Source organism: Talpa occidentalis, unplaced genomic scaffold (genome assembly GCF_014898055.3).
Source record: "Talpa occidentalis isolate TD23 unplaced genomic scaffold, MPIMG_talOcc4v2.1 talOcc4.6, whole genome shotgun sequence".
Lineage (NCBI taxonomy): Eukaryota > Metazoa > Chordata > Mammalia > Eulipotyphla > Talpidae > Talpa > Talpa occidentalis.
In genome coordinates this window covers 66,276,618-66,284,955 of record NW_023604972.1, presented here as the reverse complement: position 1 = coordinate 66,284,955, position 8,338 = coordinate 66,276,618, and the positions used below count along the sequence as shown (strand labels likewise).

Sequence of the window (8,338 nt, the reverse complement as noted above, 5' to 3'; positions counted from 1 at the left end):
CTCACCGCTGCGGCGAATCCTGCAGGGTTCTCCACAGCTCCCGTTCACGGGGTGTGGTGGCTGCAATAGTTCCTTTCCACTCACAGTCCTGCTTGCTGCGTCGTTTGTTCTTGTTGGTGGTTTTGGTTTGTTGTTTTCCTCCTCTCTGCGGGTCAGAGAGTGCAGACTCTGTGGGCAGGGGAGGGGAGCAGGGTTCTGAGCTTCCCTCCCTTCTGGTCCTCTTTTATGGCAACTTTCTTCTTCGGGCAGTTTGCTGGAGTCACCCGTTTATCTTCCGTGTCCCAGTTCTCACTGGGACCTGCCGCTTTTCCTCCCTATTAACTTTTTTTAATGGGAGATCTTACTCGCAGCGTCTCCTCGCCCTAAAACTGCATTCTTAACCTTTCCTGATCCAGAAAGCCCTTGCATCCGCCTTGTTTTTCCCTGTGGTAACGTAAGAATTGTCAGTTGGTGTCCTTTCAGTGGATAATGGCGACTTCAGTTGGAAGCTGCAAGGCTCATCGATGGTAACAGTGGCCTAGGTGGCCCTCCGCTGACCGCGTGCATCTTCACAAGAGCTGCCAGTCTACAAACACAGGAGGCATCGCAAGGATTAAGGCCGGTGGTGGGTGTGTGAGATGTCTGCAATGGAGAGGAGAGGTCCCAGGGACGAGAAGGCGGCCCCAGCGCCAGGGGACACGGCCTTCCCGGGTTTGGGGCACCAAGATGAAAGGTTCGGCGTGGTAAAGAGAAGGAGAGCCAGGCTACATTTCTCAAAGGGAGGGAAAGTTTATTGCGCCCCGGGCGGACCTCACAGACCCAAGGGGGGGATCAGTGGAGTCGCGCCAAGTGTCTTTTTTTTTTTTTTTTGATATTTTTGCGACACAGACTGTTATATTCCCTATGGTAGGAACTCTGTCTTTTACAAAAAATATCCATAAAACCATCTTAGTTTCCTCTGGAGGAATGTTTGTTAGTTATCACCGCAGACTTCTGAGGCAGGTAGAACAGCTGTCATTATCTCTCATACAGACAAGAAACTTGCTCACAGGGGTGTCTGAGGTCTTGCTGTTGGTTTGCTAATTGGGATCATCCCTCTTCACTGCCAGCTCCTATCTCTTTCCTTTATTTCAGGCTCTGCCATATACATAGCTGGTATATTAGTTTCCAGGACTGCTGTAGCAAACTATTACAAATTGGGGAGCTTTAAATAACAGAAATTTGTTATTTCATACCTCTGGAGGCTATAAAGCCAAAATCAAGGAACTAGCAGGGCCATGATGCTTTTGAAATCTGTAGGGAAGTCTTTTCTTGCCTCTTCCTAACTTGTTGTGGTTTGTGAGCAATCTTTGGTGTTCCTATCTGTGGCTGCATAACTCTAATCTCTACCTTTTTCATCACATGACTTTCTCCCTGCATGTTTCTTTCTTTGTATGTTCATCGTCTTATAAGGACACGTTACCGAATTAGGGTAGGTCATCTTCAATGACCCTAATTCCAAATAAATTCATATTCTTTAGTTCTGGAGGTTAGCATTTCATTATATCTTTTCTTAGAGGTGTTGGGGGTGGTGGTGGCAGGTGCACACATAAGAGACAATACCAGGGAAACCAAAGACAATCATTGTCTTGTTTCCAGGATTTATACCAAGGTGAAATAGAAGGTATGTGTATGTGCTGAGGATCTTTCCAGGTATATATTCCCACCTACTACTTGGCTTACACATGGCTAATTGGGTTTGATTGAAAAGTATATGTTTTCTTGAGTTATAGTGTAATACTTACTTCGTGTAAGCATTTCTAGTGGTTCTCCCTAGCTGTACTGAGGTAGTTTGGGGCAGTAATGATGATGTGTAATTCCAATGAATAAATGGGATAAGTGGTTATTGTGGTGAGCCTGTAACTCTCTGCCAGAGAACCATATTTGATATCTAAAGTATAACTTGGGACCTAAGTGAGAGAGCTAGCCAAACAGTAATAAGCCTAAAAAAGAGCATGCAGCTAGCATTTAGGATATGAACATATTTTTTTTTTGTATCTCTTCTTTTCCTTTGATGAAATATGCTGGACTTTTTAATAAAAGAAATACAATTTTTAAAAAAAAAAAAACGTGTAGAGGAAAGTGAGCTGTGCTTCAATCCAAATGAAACGAATGACAGAGCAGCTTCCAGTCAGGCTCTTTGTTATCATGTTATACAAGAATAACAATGTGGCAGTAGTTGAAATACCTAATGAAAGCCTGCAAATGACACAGAACCAAATCACCAAATAAGCCCATCTCCCAATCAAATTTCTCTAGGTTGGAAGACAAAAGGTTTAGGGTCAGCATTGTCTCTTCATGTGGCACCTTACACAACTGACTTAACCTCTCTGGACTTTCCAATATATAAAAATGAGGATAATTACTTAGCAGTGCTGTGATGAGGATTAAATATCTAGTATAGTACACAACACAAATAATAGATACTCCATCAGATTAAAGCCTTCATTCTCCCAGTCTCTCAAACATATGCAACATAATTTCTGCTCTCTGTTCCAACATCACCTCTATCTCATTCTCTGTTCTCCACTTCTCTCCAAGGTTCCTGTTTAAAATCCCACTGAGGGCCTCCCCGGTAGTGCAAGGGGTTAAGATGCAACCTATGAAGCTATCCGCAACCACTGCAGCATGAGTTCAATCCCTGGCCAGGGAGCTACCCACATGGCACAGCAGACCTCTCCTGACTCGCCCACTGCTCCCCTCAGCAGTGCATTTCAGTCGATCCTCCTGTTCTGTTCCCCACTCTGTCTCTGGTGAATCCTCTCACCTCCCACACCTCTGGCCTGTACCCCAGTTCTTGTATGCATGAATAAATCAATCTTTAAAAAAAAAATCTCATTGTGGAAATATATAAATTGAAAATGATTTGCATTTAATTTTAAAAGCCAGCAAGTGAAAACCAATACCACTGACTACATGGGTGAATGTTTCCACATTCATTGAGTGACCATGGTGCTAGGCACAGTGCTAGCTAGGCATGGGGCCTTCATCAGTAGACAAAACATCTTCCTTTCCTCATGGAGTTTAGTTTAGTAGGGAGAGACAGTGAAGAAGTAAATACATAATTTAAAAGCTTGTTGAGTGCCATGGAAGAAATACAAATGGTGCAAAGAGTTAGTAAGCCAGACATGTAAATAACAAGGGAAAGGGTCTTTGAGTTAGTGGAATCAGCAAATCTAGAGCAGTGGGGAACAGTTCAGACCTGTAAGTATTTTTAAGAGTAGTAGTTGGGGCAGTGTCCAGAAGTTAAGGTGTCACTTGAAATAAAATCTAACCCTTACCGTGAACTCAATGCCCTACCTAGTATGGTCCTTGCCTTTCCTAACCTCATCCGCATTCCCTGTCCATTCCAGGTAACCTATTTATCCCTCTCCAATGCTAGACTCATTCCCATCTTAGGCCCCTGCTTTTGCTATTACCTGTGTCTGGAAGGCTCTGTCCCTAGGTCTTCTCGCAGCTATTGGCCAGTCAGTCCTCAAGTAAAACGTTATCTCTGGAGAGAAATCTCTAATCACTGCCTCTTACTTATTGTCAAACATTATTTTGATTTATTTTAGTCTTTTACTGTCTACTGTTTTCCATTAGAATGTAAAGTCCATGAGTTTATACTCTTTACAGCTAGAAACCTAGAACCTGAAACAGTACACAGTACATAATAGAACCACAAATATTATTGGCAGAATTAATGTTGAATGAAGCGAGAGCGGTAATATAAAGTTAAAAAAGAAAAAAAAAAGGGGGGGAAAAAAACCCTGATCAAACCAGGAGACAAACAGGGAGAATTTCTTTTTAAATAAAAAGGGGGGGATGAGAAGGTGGCTGGGTGGTGAGCAGGTAACTTTTTCATTTCCATCTTCCCTAGATTTAGGCTGAAGTAAAGTTTTAGTAATCTTTCTGTCAACAGTGCCTAACCCAGCACCTGCACCTAGCACGGCAGACAGAGGTGTGCAGATCAACTGACTCTAGAGTGCGCTGAAGGGTCTATTAAATCGGCTGCAGCACAGGGCAGGAAAGACTCCACGGATCCGTGATTTTGTTTCCCGAGAAGCAACGGTGCTGGCCACGGACCGCAGCAGTCAATGCGCCTGCGCAACACCGTACGCTCGTCGCGGGATCCGGGGACAGCGGCGGTCCCCGAGAGCGCCTGCGTACTGCGTTCTTCCTGCCTCCAACAAGATGGCGGCGGCCAAGTAGCGAGGGGGCGGAGTGTGGCCGCCGGAAGCCCGCCCGGGGCCGTGGGGATCTGCGGACGAAGGCCCGGAGCAGCGGGCCGAGGCTGGGGCGATGCTGTTCCCAGGAGGCGCTGTCGACTATTGGTGAGGAAGGTGGAGGACGGAGTTGCCAGCCTGGATCCGTGTCCGGTCACCGCTTTGCCGACCTCTATAGCACCCCTCTACTCTGGTCCCGCGGTGGCGGGGGCAGTGTCCGCCGGAGAGGAAGCGCCCGGGCTGAGCCCGTGTTTCTGGCCGCGGGGCGAGCGTCTGGCAGGTGAGTGAGGCTGCAAGCCCCGGCGTCTCCTTGGCCGGCAGAGCTTCCTCAGCTTCGCCCCGCCGCCGCCCGGGACCCTGGTGGGCTGGACCGAACCGTGAGGCTTCCTTGTCTCCGCGCCCCACCGCTCCCTACCGCTGGTTCCAGGCCTCCAGTTGGTTCCCGGCTGTGCAAGCCCGAGTGGTGGGGTTCACGACGTCTGCTACCCTCCGTACCTTTTCTGCCTTCTGATGGAGCTGCGCCCTAGGAGCGGTTTCCCTTTCGCGTGAGGTGGGTGGGTCGCCGCCGCTCTTAGTATTTTAGTCGCCTCCCCATCTTCGTTTCGTACCTTCGTGCTTTCTTTATAAGTTTTTGACTGTTTGGGGAGATTACCGGAGAGCCTGCAATGTAGAATTACAAAGAAAAGGCTTGAAAGTCAGTTTTGTTCACTTACGGAGAGAATCAGTCCCGCGGGAAATTGGGGTGGTTTGGGGGAATTTAACTCTTTGGCCCATGTAACTCCAGCAAAATAGAGGATGGTGTCTGTGATAGCCAGTGATGGCCCACCTAAATTAATCTCTTTTTTACTATCGTAAATCTGTGGTCTTTGAAATTTTGATGCGGAGGCGTGTTTTTTAGATGAAAGATTCCAGTGAAAAAATCATTAGTGCTCATTTTAAAAAACGACCTTAGAAATGTAAGATATCATGTAATGGCACAAGAAAGGATACGTGATTTATTCGTCTATTTAGTGTTAAATTGCCAGTGAAGCTTTAGAATCCCCTTTTATACACGCCTTTGTTTTATTTATTAAGGACTAAGGTGGAGTGAAGGTTTTTAAACTAAAACGTCTCAAATTTCTTGTCCTTACTATTTTCTATAAAATTTAGGCTGTGCCAGTCAGGTATCCCTCCTTTATTACTGGCATGGGGAAGTCAGAATTAATGGTATCAGAAACGGTCCTAAATAACCCCTTACTAGAGTTTTGTGAGTGCAAATTTCAGAATCGAGGTGGTAGTGGAGGAAGTTGCCTTGGCTGATTCTCTTGTCTTGTTCTATAGTTGGATAATGTGTCAAGACCTCCTAAATTGTAAAAGTGGCATTATAATGTAAATGGTAACTTGTCCTTTATGGGTGGGCCTTTTTTATTATCATTGTATGGAGTCAAATCATTTATTGAAGCTGGGTGCTGTCTACATGCCTTCCGAAGTCACCAAAGCACAAACCGTCCTAGCCCTTTTGGAATTGTAACTAAAACTTGTTAACATGTATGATATAATTGGTCTGTTAGTTTACTTTTCATCCTGCCTCGTGACACATAATGTTTTCCCTTTGCTATAGACTTTTGTTTTTTTATTTATTTTTATTTAGGAGAGAGTATTATTCAGTGTGAAAGAAGAGGAGATATTTTTGTTTGCCCTCTGTATGGTTAGTTCATTCATTCGTTACTAGTCTTCATGTTTCTGCAACCAAGGACTGCATGTTTTTAGAGCAAGTTGTCTCTCACTTCTTTAGACTGAAGGAATAGTAGGAGGTAAGGGCAATGAAGCACTGCTTCTGGCAAAATAATTTGAAGCATGGTGTCAGAAGACTTCTTTAATCACAAACTCATAAAATCTTTCTCTTCTACTCGAATGGAACTGGTTTTCTCTCTCACCCTCTTTTTATGAACACCTCTTATCTCTATTCATCCAAACCCTCAACCTACTGCAGATTATATTTGCCTCCCTATGTAACCACTACCCGTGATTATCAATTTTTAAGTTCACATTCATGCCCTAAAATGCTTCACTTTTTGTAGCTCTACCTTTCTATTCCAATCCTGAATAAACCTCATCACTGTCAGTTTGAACCCTGAAATTCTGAAGTTATGTAAGGATATTAGTTTCATACCAGATGATAATTCTGTGTTCTCTTTAGTGTTGATTGTCTCCATTTTGTGTCATTTCCTAAAGGATTTTATAGCAGAGCTTAAGAAGTTGATAGAAAAATCTCAATCAGAGATAGCCATCCTCTCTCTACTTCCCTCTTTTCCAACTCAGTATCATTTTCTTATTTACTCATACTTCAGAAGAAAACATTTTCTTCCTTTTTTTCAAGAGCAGCCCTTCCGTTTGTCCATGATTATTCCTCTCCATCTTTCTTCCACTAAAACTCTTCATCACTCCACCTTCAGTCTCCCCTCTCTAGACTTCATATATGCATCTGTCTTTTATCTGTCTTTTTATCTGTCTTTTCCAGGGGTGTGTGCTGTGCAATTCAAGTAAATAAATCTGTATCTTGAGCCTGCCATGCCACTTATTTTTTTATTCTTTTCTTTAAAGAATCATTATTTTACCCAAGAGCCTGCTATAGAAGGAAGACCATCGACTTTTGAGCCAGATAAATCTAAGTTTGAAGTTTATCTTATTTTATTTTTTTAAAGATTGATTGATTTATTTATACAAGAACCGGGGTACAGGACAGATGCGCGGAAGGGTGAGAGGATTCACCAGAGACAGAGTGGGGAACAGAATAGGCAGACTGAGTGAAATACACTGCTGAGGGGAGCAGCGGGCACAACAGGAGAAGTCTGTCGCGCCGAGTGGGACCCTCGCTGGCTCTCCGGGATCAAACCAGCGCTGCAGAGGCTGCACAGCTTCACAGCGCTGCACTCAACCACCTGCGCCACCAGGGGAGGCCCATAAGTTTAAAGTTTATTATTAAAACCACTTAGTGGCTATGAGACTGTGGGCAAGTTACAACTCAGACTCTGTTCTGTAGCAATAGAAAGTTATTTTACCTCAGAGTCTTAATATTTCACTTAATGTTAAAGTTTCTCCAAGGGTCTGGGTCATTGAGGAGTTCTCACAAAAGCTATTTTTTTCTTTGCACTCCTTGTTTACCATTTCAGCACTGTATTTTAGAATTCACCTGTGACTTTCTAATCAATAAATCTAATCATCTTTCTACAGTCACCATTGTTTTCCTTAAACCATTCGTGAAATATACTTTATACTGTAGTAATAGAATTATCTGAATTCTTGGCTCTTCTGCATCATACTTCCAGATGCTCCTGCTTCTCTGAAAACATTACATTGCCTGCACTGTCTTCATTTTGTCCTTTAATCGCCATTCCCTACTTCATTGAGGATGCAAACTAGATTTAAAACAAAAAATATATTGGTTTATGGAATTGGCAAGTGCATAGATAAAATTGACTACTAGTAATTTGTTCAGAGGCTCATGTCATCAGGACTGATGTTCTATTTTTTTGTTACTCTCCCAACCTTGTCCTCCTGTTTGGGCTTCCTTCCCAGACTGCCCTCCTAGTAAAGGGGTTGTTATCAGCACTGAGCCTTCTTTTACTCTCAAAGGGAGAGAGGAGGCTTCCCATCTCCTAGACTTTTCCCAAAAAGCCTGCCCTCTACTCAGATTGAACAAATGGAGATCATGCTTCTAAGTCTGTCACAATATCCTTGTCAAGAGAGATAGAATTATTCCTGTTGACCTAACCAGTGGATGAATCACATCTGAAATGAGGAAGAGGTATAATAGATGCTGGGGAGGTTACCACTGTCCTTAAGTTTCTCTAAACTTTTTACTTTGTTCTCTTGGTCATCATATCCTTCTTTTAATGATATAATTATCTTTTCTGTGTAAATGTTTTTTAGTTTTGTAATTCTGCTTCCTACTAGCACTGCTTACTGTATATCTCAATCTTAAATATACCTGCTATAAGCTTTAACGCACACAAACTGAATACATTTGATTTATTTTATTTTTTTAAAATTATGTGTATTGAGGAAATGTTGATTTATGAAACTGTATATGTTTTCAGGGCATAAGTTCACAACTTTCAAATGTATGTTAC

The 8,338-nt window shown here is 43.1% G+C and overlaps 1 protein-coding gene across 7 annotated transcripts in view; it reads left to right on the top strand.

Moving 5' to 3' along the window:
- The first annotated feature begins 4,183 nt into the window (after nt 1–4,183).
- Nucleotides 4,184–8,338, top strand: part of APC (APC regulator of WNT signaling pathway) — a 182,081-nt gene continuing 177,926 nt past the window's right edge. For 5 of the 7 annotated variants that reach the window (XM_037529865.2, XM_054688100.1, XM_037529863.2 and 2 more), the window contains exon 1: nt 4,184–4,506. The gene's annotated coding sequence lies outside the window, so the exon portion shown is untranslated. Of the gene's footprint in view, nt 4,507–4,528; nt 4,777–8,338 lie in introns of those variants that run through there. The other 2 variants (XM_054688099.1, XM_037529861.2) reach the window with 2 other exon arrangements.